This window comes from Thermobia domestica, chromosome 15, assembly GCF_964235325.1.
Source record: "Thermobia domestica chromosome 15, izTheDome1.hap1.1, whole genome shotgun sequence".
NCBI lineage: Eukaryota > Metazoa > Arthropoda > Insecta > Zygentoma > Lepismatidae > Thermobia > Thermobia domestica.
Genome location: NC_137468.1, coordinates 65,216,601 through 65,233,089, shown reverse-complemented (window position 1 = coordinate 65,233,089; position 16,489 = coordinate 65,216,601). Strand labels below are relative to the sequence as shown.

The 16,489-nt window shown below is 34.8% G+C and overlaps 1 protein-coding gene across 1 annotated transcript in view; it reads right to left on the bottom strand.

Annotated features, from left to right (window-relative positions):
* Positions 1 to 16,489, bottom strand: part of LOC145671053 (5-hydroxytryptamine receptor-like) — a 1,055,419-nt gene that overhangs the window by 923,848 nt on the left and 115,082 nt on the right. The gene's annotated exons all lie outside the window — the stretch shown is intronic.

Sequence of the window (16,489 nt, the reverse complement as noted above, 5' to 3'; positions counted from 1 at the left end):
CCCGGCTGGATAAAGGCTAAGGATTGTTGTTTGGAAGAGATGCGGATACATGTATCTAAGAATGACAAGGCCGTGGGAACCGAACTCGAGTTTTCTCGATCGATCACTACAGAAACAAGAAACGTTCATCAATACTCAATTAGATATTAATTTCATTCATAACTTAATGGAAGGTAAATTGCGAGTGAATGTCACTGCATTTTCTAACACACTATTTTTATGTCCTTAACAAAGTATACCTAGATTTTTCCTTAAAAAATCAAGGCTATAATACAAAATATATTAACTTAAATTGTTAATGAAATGAAATCAAATTTGTAGTTTAACGTCCCAAAATTATGCACCTAGGCTAAGGAAGACAATGATCATGTTAATGAATGAAATAATGGAATGGACCAAATTGTAGGAAACGGGAGAACATCCGAAAAATCCAGGCATATGATGTTTGTCCCACACCAAGACCACTTGGTACGAAGAGGCATTGAAGTAGAAACCCCATAAACTAGAGGTATGCGCTCTACCATTGAGTCACCTTGACTCCGTTAAACTCTTATTATTATTTAGCTTTTAGTAGCTATATACCTTCAAACAAAAGTATGAAGAAGAATTAATTACCTATTTCAAATGGTTAAATAAAAGCATAGTGTCTTACCATAGGAGAGAAAGTTCATTCTCATTTAATAACAACTTTCAACTGTGCAATACGTGATCCACAGTAGAGTAAAAGTAAGGAGAACCAATAGAATAAAGAAGTTCAACATAGGAAATAGAGGGAAAGAGTGGATTAAGCGATTTATGGTAATGTACACTCATGTCCAAAATGATTGTCGCATAATTGTAAGAATAGAGTTTGATAATGATTTTGCAAGACACCATTAATACTGATACTATGTGTATAATCGAGAAATGTATATTTATGGTAAATTTCATAGGAAAAGAATTATAAATACGAAAATTAGAATGAGTAAAATAAAATGTTGTTAAATGGACAAGAAAGTTTTATTTTCGTTTTATTGTTCAAATTTACTGCTCTTTTGATATGAAATTCGCCAGATACATTTCTTTGCCGATTATACACATACTAACATTATAAGAAATATCGGGCGAATTGGTTATCAAATTATATTTCTACAACAACGTATTTATAGACATGCGACAATAATTTTGGACATGAGTCTACAAGTAACCATGTATCCATGAATATTATGCCTGCCAGGCGTGCAACCAGAAATTCTTCTCCGACCTCCACCTAAAAACCATTTTGGAGTTACTTGTATATGTCCTTAGTGACTATAAAACTGGATAGTACACAGTGCTGCAGGGCATCAGACGACCTTTTACACACAACATTTATTGCAAAGAATTGAAATTAAAATATGTTGTGCTACAGTTTCAAGTATTTCAAGAAAATAGCGGCGCATGTCTTTGCATCAACGTCTTACCAAGGAATGTGACACTCAATTCAAGTGTTTATCTTTCGAAAATCGTATCTACGAGATGGTTGCCATTCTTGCTAACGTATGACTGAATCCTGGATCGCTTCCTTTAACGTGTAGGTTTATGTATGACGGGTTTCATAAATCTAATGGATTTTGAGGGTCATTCAATGTCTCCTCAATGTGATATCAACTTGTTCGAGAACACACTGCGAAATGGTCATGGATTAATTTGTGATACGGGCGTTGCCCCATCTTCAACATACCAGGTTATCTGGGGATCATAATCACATCGACGTTACTCAGATAATTAAAATGTTTGTGCACAGGAGTCATAAGTTTTTTATACTCAAATAAAGCAAAATCAAACACAGCATTGAATTTCCGAGAAGATGGCAATTAACAACTTGGTATCACAACAAATGGTTTTCAATATAAGAAAATGAACGTGTATTCAAAATGGTGGATTTAATAGCAGTCATTCCCATTACATGTTATAAATATTTTCCCCTGACTTCTATTACTAACCTAAAGTGTTATTTTTGCAATTATTTTAAAATCCCGCGCCACATTTTGGTGTATCCACACTTTTGGACCACGTTGTATAACTCTAGATTCAATAAGAAGAGATTACTCAGCTCATCTTCAGAAAAAAGAATAGAACAAGAACACCAAACACCAAACTATACACAATAAAATATGCATTGTGCAGAGGGGGACGTTCATGTAGCTTACTTATATTCTTTTGTGCTCAGTGCGGACAGTTTTACTTATGTATTGATGTGACATGATGAAATAAAAAGTTTAGTTTAACACATGACGGTATATGTAAAGACATCACGGGTACTATTTAGAGTAGTTTTAGTGTCTTATTAATAGTTTGACCAGCGCATGAACCTAATTTACATATTTAGCAACACGTTAGTGAAGTTAGCAAACAATTTGTATCGAAAATTGCCATCAACCATATACCATGGTCAACCAAATGCCACGGTCGTTAGTGAAGTTAGCAACTATATACATCATTAAGCTATAAAGATATGTGGTATATGAAAGTTCGGGACCTAGGAGAACTTTGTTTTGAGTAAAGTTACGGGAAAAAAGTGAAAAGAGATAAAGTTATTGGGAAAACGTTGTTTCCCATCTAAAATCATGAAATATTTCCAACCGCACAATCCGTTTGAGCTTCACACTGGTATGCTATCCTGTTATATGAAAACACAATGTTGCCAATTCAGCAGTCTGTTCTCTTGAGTCCTTACAGTACTAACTATACTGCATTGTTGGAAAACGGATTTGAAATATTTTAGGTTCTCTTGATACAATAATGTGGACGTTCATTGTGTCATTTCTGCGTGCCCTTAATGTACCGTTCGAAGACACAGGAGTGGGGCTAACCTAAAATATTATAAAATCCCGTTTCGAGAGGCAAAACTTTCCATCTTGTATTTGAATTTCGTATGTTGTACTATAATAATAATAATAATAATAATAATAATAATAATAATAATAATAATAATAATAATAATAATAATAATAATAATAATAATAATAATAATAGCAGTAGTAGTAGTAGTAGTAGTAGTCGTAGTAGTAAAATATGAAAATGAAACTTGTGTACGACATGTGTTACTTTCTTTCAATTTCTCGATGAATTATAAATAAATTTCGAGCTTTTCATAAAATAGTTTCTGCATATCAATTTCCTTTAATCGAGGAAAACAGTACATTTTTATGTTGTTAGATATACAGTGACTCAATCAGACTTTTCTACCATCATCTTATATTGAGCCAAATGATACTAGAAGTTTTGTTCTTCACACATTTCGTGCAGAACGTTTAAATAAGCCTGGTGATTGCACTGTGGAAAAAAAAATATGTGGCGTACGTAAAAACGCAGGTTACATATGTAAATCCTAAACTTTCTGGATTTAACTTTCAAGAAACTTACAACTGAAAAAAATATTTTATACGTACATATCGTATAAGTGTTCCGAATAAATATACTTTCCGCACGAACGAAAGATCAGGTAAAGATGGATCTCACATAAAGATGGACGTTTGTATCATATCGCTGAAGTATGTAACATAATACCTACAGTATATGGAAGACTTGTCATACATCCTGCAACGGCATGATGTAACATCTAAGCGGGAAAACTATGTAGTATATGGATAACGTATGTTCCGTACTGATTTCCGTAGTAAACATAAGGATTCCTGATATTTGTACAATATAACGGATAATCAGTGTGTTACTCGCTTGATATTTTACTTTCTTCCTTTCACTAGTCCATAGATTTTTCTTCTTTCAACAAACGCCACAGCACAAATTTCTTTTCTTTTTGGTACTTTGGTATTATTTTTTTTAGGAATCACACATAATTAAGTCGCTTCTTAGTAGCAGGGACTTTGCTAATAAAAAAGCTCGAGACTCGAGACGTCATTAATAATTAACACGTATATTAATGACTCATTATTTTTACTTCCCGCTCTTAGAAACTTTTGTTAAGGTGGATTATACATTTAATGCAAAGTCCCATATATGTTGCAATTTTAATGAAAATTTCCTCTATCCCATTCCAAATAATTATTGTCAAAAAAAATCCCACGAAGTGGGATTTTCCCAAGGGTTGGCATCAGTGGCAACCGAAGAAAATGTTTTAGGGGGAGGCCCATCTCAATGGTTTCTATATTAGGTCTGATATTTCTGGTATTTATTATACGTGGTTTCCTATATTACAAATGCATTTTCGTGAGCCTGGGGACGCGGACACCACCTTGCCCTTCTCTTCGGGTGCCCATGTTTGGCATCACTGAGAACTACTGAACTGAAACTTATTTTTCGTCTTAGCATAGGACGTTTTACCAGTGTGGAGCCGAAATTGGAAATAAATCCAGCATTTTAGAATGAAAACTACCTGTTTGAAGAAATTTACCTCTTTTTTTTATCATCATGGACATGTGATACATCCTGTATTGTACATATAATAGTAACAAAGAGTTTAGAAGGAGCAGCTTTGATGCGCGTATATAATTATGGTATTAGCCTTTCATGTATAAGACTCTACTACAATTTCCAGTGGAAACTAAAGTAGTAGCGATCCCAACCTTAACATTCTTTTGTCACATAAGTGGCAGTACTGAAAAATAAAATATCGTTAAACGCAACGCTAAAGTAAAACAACTACAAGCAGTATATAGCCCTATATATAAAAGACATTGATATTCGTTTTCCTAGCCAGATCTGCGATCTAGTCATTGCAATTCTTAAATATGTCAGCTGATAACAAATCAATAGACAGCATTATTTCAGCAAAACTTTCATTTTACGAAATGAATTCAGACATAACCACAGCGAATAAATCCTATTGTTAAATAGATTATATTTCCAAGGATACTTCAGCCACAGAAGAGAACAGATTCGTTTAAGAGAAAAAAAACTGAGGTTAAATGTACATAGCCTATGCATATCGATTTAAAACGTATGGATCAAGTTTTGTTCCAGGTCAGGAACTTCATTAATTAAACCATTCACTGTACGATATAATTAAATTAAAGAAGAATCCATTTTACTATATAAATAGAATTGGGGAATTCAGTATCATTATTGTAAGTTGAGATCATAATTATATCTAAAGAAAAAATGCTGCATGTATATACACATATATCAGTCTTTGTCTCTACAAATTGTATAATAGCAAGGTAACGGTAGTGTTAAAATTTAACAAGCACTGGTAGAGGAGAGGGTGCAAATGTGGAAGCCCAGTTTGTATTTAATTTTTAAAAAAGCAGTGAATCGTTAATTTAACCTGGAAAATTGCCTCAAAATGCCTTAGAATGTTAGAAATATGGGACCATAATTCGCAAGTGCAAAAACCATGTATGTAAAAAATAAAAACATGTTTGGCACATGTACTAGCATATTTCGATTTTTGAAAAACTGAGGGTAATGTGGAAACACCCTAAAATTACAGTAAATCAATGTGTAAACACATAAAGTTGTTGGATCATAGTATGTTTTTGAATCATAGTATGTGTTTAATCTGTAGACGAAATAAAGACAACAAAAGATTTGAAATAATTACAAAGTTAAAATGCTGAAAGTTACAAAGTAAACAAATTTCATTCAAGGTTTTGTTGTCAACAGACAAAGATGTTATGTAGGTAAGTCTTATTTTCAGAAATCACAAATACAAATGTCTGTTTCCACACCGGTACACTCGGAATGACTCCATTTCTAACATAATTGACAATTAATCCATAGTTCATCACGCATATCTTTCGAAAATGGATTCCCATAAAATATGCACAGGGCGTCTTTTTTGGTGGGTTCTGCTACTCCAACTGGAAGGTAGACTACATTTTTTTTTAATTGGAGGAAAACTTTGGGCATTTTTCAAGTTTTCTTACCGCCTGCAGGCGGCTTCTGTTTAGGTCTAGTCGTACTCTTAGATAAGGATTGTTCGAGCTATTTTTTAGCGGAGACGATGTGAGAACAGCGCAAGAACTCGGCTTAAGACCTCTATTCGAAGTCTTCCTCTTCAAAGGGGGCATTTTCATGATTTCATATGGTGACACACAAACTTTTGAAGAGGTGCTCGGAACGTTGGGATCCTCTGAAGAGGTGCTCGGAACGCTGAGATCCTCTGAAGAGGTACTCGGTACGCTGGAACCCTGTAATAAAAATCGTGAAGACAATTATTTGCCTTTTCTCGCCTCCTTGTCAGTTTCAACTTTGCTTTACTCCTAAGCCTTACCCCTCTGCCCTATCCTTCACTTAGACCACGAATAAAGAGTATCTAACATATACTTGTATGATACAAATGTGTGTTATCTTCAATAAATTGTTTAGTAATAATAAAGCAGTGCACTGGACTTTAGGGTGAGGGATATGTGGAAACGTTTCCACATTTCCCTCATCCACATGTTTCCAAGTTACCCGCACTGTAGTCAAACTGGATAGTACGAGTTAAGTTAAAAACACGTTTGCTTGTGTTTGATTAAAAGCCACCAATACCTTCCCAACAACTCCCTTTCACAATACTTTGATATGTATTGCACTACATCCATGATACTTTAGACTTAATAATACTACATACTTACCTCCAAAAACTTTACGAAAATGTGTAAAAACAATCGACGCACCACCATTAACCGACTGCTTCATAGCGTTGTGATGTGACGAATGGGGACGAGGGTGATTATTTACGGCAATCGCCGGTAGGGTAAAGCTCTCTGCAGTCAACATAAGTTACGTTTCCACATTACCCTCACGTTTCCACATTTGCACCCTTTCCTCTACATATTGCTGTATACTTATATAGACAATATTGTAAACGATAAGTGACGAAAAACATAATACTGCAATTTCATATCTTAATTCATTTCTTGTAAAACAATGGGAACATGAATCTTAATGCTTTATGGTGATTGAATCAAATTAGGGTGTGTTTTGAGTGTTCATATTCCATAACATTTTCGCAGAATTTTCATGTGTAGCAATCCTCGCAATCTCTTCTTTATTTTCTGTATGTGTCACATGCCTAAACTGATCTCTGGTATGAGTACAAAGAAACATCGCAGCCACACCTCGCGGACTGCAATCTCACATGGCCAAAGCCTCGCAGCTCTAAACCTCATATGGTAAAATCACGCATACACAAATTTTGAGGGCCAAAATATCACCAAACCAAAATCTCGCCTAGAAGAAACCTCCACCGTCCAAAATCTTGCCGGACGAAATTTTGCCATAGGGAATTTTGTAGTGTACAGTGTTCAAACTTCACTGTATTTATACACTAAAAATAACATATGCGAGGTACACTCAAGTAATAAAACCATTTTTTTTCTCAGGGGTGGCAACAGATAGGAAATTGCTATTTACTTTAAAATACGCGAGCACTTGTTCTCAACGTGGCAGAGCTGGCAATACCGGAAATCACACAGAACCCTAGCAGCAGTGATGAGAGTGATGATTGTTCTTAAAACTTATTATTCGTTTTCTCCATTTGTGAGCTGTAACACCATTTGAATTTCATCGCCAGATGAGGGAAACATGTGATGATAGAGTCATGAATGTGTCTAATGTGCGTTCCTGGGTGCAACTTCAAAGAAGGCAGAACATCGTGTAACAACAAACCAAGATAATCTCGGCTTCGCACAAGCCGGTCTAACAACAAGATCGAACGAGTGAAGAAAGTTGTTTTGTTCAGAATGAGTTTGGAACATATCACTTCCAAAGTTGGTATTTCTGTAGGATCTGTGCGCACCGTTATCAGACCTTACCTCTCTTTGCTATTTGTTTATTTATTTTATATTTTTACCCATAACGCAGTTAGCCTAGAATCAAACAGTTTTGGCATATCCTGTATGTAAGATGAAACCTAGACGAGTAGCTATCCGCAATGAATGTTTTAACTATTGCTTCCATTGTCCAATGTTCATGACATTAATTTTATAGCACACATAAACAAAACGTTTTCGTCTGAGAGAAAAATAAATCTTCGATGTTGCCTTATGATACATAGGAAATAAGGAAAAAGTATTCTCGTATTCTTGCTTGCTTGTCATAAAGAGTTAAGAGAAATTAAATATTTGCCATTTTATCTCACGAATCGAAATTCTTTATACTGTGCTAAATATTTTAACAGGTTCAAACAAAATGTGCATCCTTGTTTACAGTACTTGATATGTTGAACTTGTTTTGAAACTTCGTTGTCTGGCGAAAGGATTACCACAAAATCAATAATTCATGACCCAATGTTCCATTTGATTGATACATAAAACGTCCTACATTTATTAACATCAATCTCCAATGGGCTTTCGATGTTTTTTTCATCCTTCCTCTTCGAAACAATGGAAAAAGGTAAAATAAGAACTGTTGCAATTTCAGTAGATCTTTATGGTAACTTGTGAGGGCAAATTAATGTGACTACAATAGATAGTATAGAAGAATCTAATGTTGAAAGTTGAATATAAGTATGTTTTTCTGTTCCCTATTCAAATTCACATCGTTGCCTTGGCTTACTTCTAGGCAAATATAGGAAAATTACCTAGGTTATTTAGAATTAAAATTGTACATAAAGCTGAAGCCAGATCATTTACTTTGATTCTCGTAACTGATTGTAGGAAAGAAGACTAAGATATTTAGAATATTTTTAATCATTGTACATATAAGTAGGGTACTTATAATTAAATTTAGAATTGTATTTAAAGTTGAAACCATGCAATCGGCTTAGCAAATTTCTAAGTAACTTTACGGAAGACACAGTAGATTATTCACTGGTAGAGTTAGAACTATTTATTAAGCTGAAACCACACTGTTAGTTTCGCTTAGGTAACTGCAGAAAGAAGAACGTGAAATACTTCCATTATTTGTCCCACTATTTTATTCTTGACCAACATCGAGTACTTCATTATGCATACAAAAATACGTAAACATTTTGTACGAAGGAAATCACGAATGTTTCATGTAAGTTTATTATGTAAAAGTAGGTTCATTGTAGGTTCAGCAACTCATTATATGAGAAAGCCAGCAAGTAAGCGTTTCTAACGTTTATCGTTTGTATTTTGCAGGTAGAAAGTCGTACTTGGCAGAGACAAAGTTCAGACCTTGATTCTCTTGTGGCAGAAGAATCAAGTTTCAATACCTCACATGTCCTAAATAAGAGTACACAAAGTGACTACTGACCTAAGGTCTATGTATATATACTAGAAGAGGTGCGATTTATTACTATGTTTTGTGCGCAAAAAACACAAATTCAAGTTTACAATTAATAGCATCAAGTATACGATGCAAGTATGATGACAGTGCAGTATGTACGTAAATTGTTTCGGAAATTCACTTGTCGTCATATCAGTGTACAAGATATATACATTCCCTAACAGCTTATGAACTTCTGCTTGGAATTGAAGAGGATATATGAGAGAATTGCGGAGTACCACTGACTGACTTGGAAGTATATTTTAATACATCATACTGTACAATATGAGAAAATAACCATGAATGTTTTTAGATACTTAAAAATCCAGGTGGTGGGTTCAGTGACAACCGACAGACGATCCCGAGGAAATTCGCATGAGTTAATCTCTCTCCCATCTCCTCCACTTAAAGAACTTGAAATTAAGGAGTTAAACCAGTACTGGGAACGAAAAATATCTCCAACTGTAAAATGTTCGAGACAGCACCCAGCACTAGCAAACTGATGGCTACAGTCTTTTGAGATTTCCAAGGTATTTTTGTGGATTCATAGTGTGATTGTTATGTCTCTAATCACACTATGAATCCTGCAGCGTATGAAATAACATTACTCTTAACGGAAGAGATCTTGTCAATAAAATAGGCTTCAACGTCTAGAAACGAGGGTGGTGTACTTGCTTCACGATAAAAACGAGTCCACATACATCTCATGCGACAACGAGACTTTTCCAAAGGCAAAATTGGGTAACTCTTTCCCACCCACCGTATAGCCAGGAAATATTTATGTTCTCCATAAAATGAAAGAACACACGGGGAAAATAATTCACCTCATATGATAAAGTGAAGGATGCGGTACAAATATGGCTTCATGGTCAAGATGTGATCTTCCATCGCCAAGGTTTTGACAAATGCATTTCATTTATCATATACGTCATTGCGATGCTGAAACAAATACAAGATTTAGTTTAACGTGCCACGTATATTTTAAAACATTGTGAATAATCGTCGGAAGTTAAACTAAATCTTTTATTTGTTTCACCGGAAAATTATGAAAGTGGAGGATTATAATGTATTTCGTGGAATGAGATTCTGTTAGGAAATGTAGAAGAAGAAAAAACTCAGGAAAAATGAGACACAACATTATTGCCATAGACAAGAGTGTCAAAGAAAATAACAATTAATTTTCTTCTATCCAATGAATTAATCTTTACTTCATGTAAATAAAAATGTAAGACACATATACAGATCTAGAATAAGCCTGTATATTTGGAATAGGTTCTTAATTTTCATTCCCAACGAACTAATTTTTCATATAGGAAAATATAATACAAGGAAATGCTTACAGGTGAAACCTCTATGTGTATCCATCAAAGCTAACGCTTTCCCATTAACCAATATGTAAATTATATCAATCCATGACAAAGAACGCCGACGCACCCAACCAACAGTTTACAAGCACAGAGTATTCCACAAAGAGATTTATACTCTTTGAAGGTTAATAACAGAAAAGGTAGCCTGATAACCTGATCAAACTGTTACCATTTGGCACTCTCATGACTAGTGTGTATATCTGTCCATTAGTTCTGTTTCCTTTCTCATTTGTTTGTTTTGTTTTTTCTTTTATTTTCAGTATAATTGGCAGTAACGACAAGTAATTGATAAGGTGGCTAGGAACCGTTAATTTGAGCAACGAAAGTGGATTTTTAAGTGTTTCTGAAAATATTAGAACATGAAAGAAGTGAAGAGAAGATGGAGGCCAGAATTTGTTACTGGGCCACCTCGTAAGTAAAATTTACGAAGTTAAGAGACACGTTTGAGAGGGGAGGTACGGTGTGTGATCTGAAAAAAGAATAGCGTGGCAACAAGACATTAGTAGCGGACAAAAGAGAAGCAGAAACAGTGTTACGAAATTACACAAGGTTCCCTCAGAAGTTCATACGGCATTAATCATGTGCAAGCAAATCAAGCTTTTACCGCATTTTAAAGCAAGCAAAATGGAAACGCCGCATTTTCAGGTTGCCTCACTTAATCAGCAAGGACGATCCTGATAGGCGCCTCCAATTTTTCGAATGGATTTGAAATAATGAACAGTTGACTGATTTCATTGTTTGGTCTGGTGAGGCGATTTAAGATTGAAAGGAACAATCAATCGCCACAAGTGTGTGTACTGGGCAAGAGATAACTCTCCATGTTATGAAAGGACCAACTGTTAATCTTTCTGGGTTATGTCTGTCATTGGACTTGTACCATTAGTGTCTGAAGGAACAGTGACAGATGTAGAATACCTTAACATCTTGCCTGAAAAAGATGTGCCAGCTGTTCATCAACTGTACCCAGATGAAGATTCTTTCTTTCGAGAAGGCGCCACATTGTCATATTACCATCGAGACGTGCGGCAATTCCTGGATGAAACATATGTTGAAGACGGATGACTAAGGATCGAGTATCCAACCAAATCTCCGAATTTAATGCCGTTAGATATCTTTCTGTTGGAAACCCTAAAGAACACTATCTACGTTACAAACCATGTACGCTGAATGCCATGAGAGAGGCAATTGAGATTGCCTGTTAATCCATTCTATCGAAAAATATATCACATGTTTGTCGGTTTGTTCCGCAGCGTTGCTGATAATGTATTGCTGTTAATAGAGGACATTTTGATCTGTTCCACACCACATTAGTACATCATTAGTAATGTTTGGAACATTTTTCCGACATAAAAAATTATATTTTGTTTATTTTGATTCGAGTTATTAAAGTTTAAGCAGTGCAAACTCCCTTGTGAACTAACTCGTAAGACCTAGCCCTAACTTATAGACCATTTTTGCACTCACCGGGAGTAGGACCACAAGTGATTGTTAGACTTTAGATACATCTACGTTTTGCATTTAGGTGCTTAGCCCAAATTATAGACATTTTATGGTAACACTAAACACATTACAGTGAACCAAAACAGACGAAAATAAACACCAAGTCATATTGTGAGTTATAGAATCAGAACAGCATTACACCAGAAGCAATTATGTTCTATGAAGAAGACTCCAGCTGCATAGCTGCAAGACTAATGGGACAGAGATTCGACAGGAGACTTCCAAAATCTCTTCATTTCTAAGAGGACAGTGAACTTCAAATTACTTTTAACTATGAGTACAATAATTTGTTGGGTTGTTCGTGGATAATGCTGGAAGCAAACTGGTACCACAATGATAATCATATTTGTTCAGCTATTGTAACGCAGAGGCTTCATAAGTAAGCATTCTTGTTTTATGTTACTTTATTCTCAAGAAATAATTTCTAAAATCATTTTCCTAGTAATTCTTCGACATTTACCTCCCGCGCCTACAGTGTGATCTTAATTTGGTCAATGCAGAGATGAAATAACAAGCTTTCTACACACTTCCTTTTTATCAAGCGGTAGACTTTCTATTCTTATTTACATACCAGTGAGTAAGTTGTTTTTGCTCTCCGTACGATAGACATTTATTCCCGAATTTATCCAAATATGAGGATCGTGGCCAATCCTGGGCTATATCCTCGCTTACTTTTGCGTATAGATCTTTTAGGCCTTGCAACTGATGTATGGTTCTATCTCTATACCAAACTTTTTTGGCTCCGCTAATTTTCTCCTTCCTTTAAGTATCCCAAATCTCTATTCACAGGTTCAATGGCCAGTAAACTGACGAAATGTTTGGTACCAATGATTCCCTCTTATACGTAATCTGACTGGTTCCGAGTAGCACATAATCTTGTCCATACTAATAACTGTTAACTTGCGATATGTCTATCCTCTGCCACTCATATTTTTTCGCTCAAGTTTACACGTTGGAACACCATCATATTACATGTAATGAAGCTTACTACTCATTTTTAGAGCTTCCTTACACGGACGTGAGGATAAAGTTGCCGAATGTCAACATTACATTTCCAAATTATGTACATTTTTTTTAGACTTGATCTTTCTTACCTTTACCTAGGCAATACACGTATCTTTGGGTTATAACTTGCACTATCGTATATAAGCATGATATACTCTTCTCCTTAATATAGTGATATACTTTGATTTCTTGAAACATTGCCTTTGGAAGCACTTTGCTTTACCATAAAGTGCTTTCCGTAAGTGGAAAAATCTACGTCAGGTAACCTACAAAATAATCATATTCAAAAACACAAAAATCCATTTCCCGAAGAAAATACGGATATTGTGCCAAAGTTTAGGGTCAACACAAGTAATTAAGAACTTGTGGTTAGCGAATAATATATAACTATCGAACGCGATGGGGAAAACAACAATTGTTGTCGAATTGTTGAAAAATAGTAGTTCTAATAGCAAGAACGTTTATGGATAGAGTGTGTTCCACTCCAGGTTAGTAGGTTTACTTAAGAAATTTTCCCTCGACTGACACAAAAAATTCCCTTTTCTTATCGATGTTTCTCTAGTTAGTTGAGTGACCAATTCCTATAACAGAAATTATGTAATAGGACTAATTTACACCCACGTTAACACTGAGTGCAAATTATGCTATTTTGAACAAAAATACTATTGATAAAGTATTGGTTTATTTCTGAAGAACAAAGAAAAATAATAGCATTTATATTGATCAATCAGTCAGTGTCAGAATCTAACTAGATTTTCTGGTTTATAGAAAAAATCCCTTTTTCTTTTTCCCTAAATTTACCTACAAAATTTCTCTAGGTTAGGGAAATTTCCCTCAAACACTGATTCACGCTCGCTCTTGAATGATGTAAACACTATAATCTTATTAGTTTATGAATCAGACAAAGGAAAGTCAGATGGCATTGGGGAAATTAAAAAAAAAGCCTTGAAAAGCGAAACATTCATATTCAAAGATGAATTACCTGTCTATACTAAAGTGAATTTAGCACAAGAAAAATAACCTGAAAATTGTGATTTTTAAAGTATCGCTTACGCTATTAGAAAAAGTATTCACGTTTCGATATATTTATTCTTACCCTTGCTATATTTTGAGGACGCTAAATTTAATTGAACTAATTTTAAACCTGTGTACCTATAGGTGCCTCGGTAAATCATTTCAAATTTGGAATATAAATACCTTAATTTTGAAGCATTTTTTGAAACTCCTTCGACAGATATGTTAGAAAACGGTTCCATTGGATTCACAACCTAGGCATTAGGACAGAAAAACGGAACTGAAAATACAGGGTATATCGAATTTTGGGCACATTTACTATTGACATAAGTTGTACTTCAAAAATCCCAGTGCCTTTTCCCCCGTAATCCTATCGATGCATATGTTTAAAGTACAGTAGATACAATGAATTCAGTATCATGGAATTATTATAAAAAGTGCAAATTTCTCCAAGCATAATGACCTTTTACTAGTGACGTAATCGTTGGTTCTCTATCCTTTGCCACTACTGGGATTCGAACCTTTGATTAATAGTATCACAAGTAGTAAAATGACGAAATTGATTTCTTGAAGGTAAAGATAGTAGTTACCAAAAAACCCTTAGAAATACCAAAAAACCATAGTAGTTACAAAAAACGTCGTGTTTCTTACGTTGCAGTGACATACTGGCTTTTGACATACCCGTTTTAATCTTATATTTATTGTATACTTTTTTCTTTTTGCTTGAATCCATTGTCATGTTGACTGATACTTAGGCGAATGCAAATCACAACCAGAAACTTTAAAAATTGGAGAGCAACCTGTTTTCAGGATTAAGATAATAGTGAATTTGTAATGCGTAGATACATATATTCGCGGTGGTAATGATGTTGGAAATTCGAAACCATATAAGGAGATACAGCTCCAATGACACTTCGGGAGACATGTTTGTAATAACGAATTTACCCATTTAGTGTTCTTTTGATAGCGATATAACAAGATAACTTTATCTTCTATTTCAGACCAATCAGGCTAGACGAAGATACAGAAAAACTTTTCCACTCACTTTTTTTTTCATAAATACTTTTATTATTGTTGTCTATCATATTTGGTGACAAATAAAGTACTTTGGAAAGTTAGTGGGCTCATTAGCTCAGTTTATTGAAAACTTTATCCTGGTAGTTAAACATGCTTTAAGATAACCCAAGGGACTGGCTATAAAACTACGCCAAAGAAAGGAGAGAAAGTTCTTAACTGTGAATTAGGTTTCCAGTCAGAGTGAAAGCGTTTGAAAATGTACACTATTAAATGACCACAAAAGTAAAGAAAGGACATGGAAAAAACTGAAAACATTGTGTCCAATTAGGGATCGTGAATTTCAGGAAAGAGAATCACTCGCAGCAACGATAGACGCCGCTAATTAGTATTAATTTCCTCCTAGTTAAGGAATTAGTTATTAAGTTTCTTTTCCTGCTTCCAACTTACTTTTAGCGTACATCCGCTCAAAGTTTGGAAGTTGTTGATAGGCAGACAACAACACAGAAGGTTAGATTCGTGTTAATTTAGAGCCATTATTGTATAACCATCTTTAAAGTACACACAAACTCGCCCTTTCCTTTTCCCTTCGTTATGTGTTCCTCACTGAAAGTTCTGCTGGTTAGCTTTGGGTCTCTTTCAATTTCCGCGAATGGTTTGCCACAAGCTATGAATGTTCCTCGAGGGAGAAAATGCCTCAAAACTGAATTTGAGAACCAAATTAGAAAACTCTGGTTATTTCCTCGTTCCACCAATCCACCTACACATTAATTTATCCCTTCGGAAATTTTCCCCATGGAATCCCCTGTCTTTTTATATCACTTTCTTCTCGTTTTTTATTCACGCAAATCTCATTACAAATTTTATTTCTGCTTCCGTTCTATCCTTTATATCAAGAAAACTTTATGAATTCATGTTGAACTTGTTTTTATTATTCAAAATCAGATTTATGACTAATATTCTTTAAAATTATTATTAGTTTCCTATTCATTATATAGTAACGATGTCATTTCTAAGGGTAAATCATCTCGATTACAAGAAATTTAAAAAATAACGAAAAATCAAGTAATATACCTTCAGTTTCTAAAGTAGCAATATAGCTTTATAACATGATTTTATGTTTGACGAGTGTATTTCCTGTTTTGCGAGTTATTTTATCTTTCAATGCTTAATAATACTGCGTTGTATGCTGTTTGTTTTGGCGAGCAAGTTAAGGTAGTTCCTTGAGAGGAGAATGTAGGTCTATTTCTTTCTTGTCAATTGTGTTCATCGCCTTTGAACAACTGCTTTCGTGTATTTTCGTTGCGCTTGAAATTGTGTTAAGCTTACAACGGCGAATATTTATCATTAAATACGTGTGTAGTGCGAAGAAGTTTTACTCCTGGGGTTGGCAAAAGGCAATATTTATCTGGAAATACCCCCATATGCCCCAGGAATATCAAGCTGCT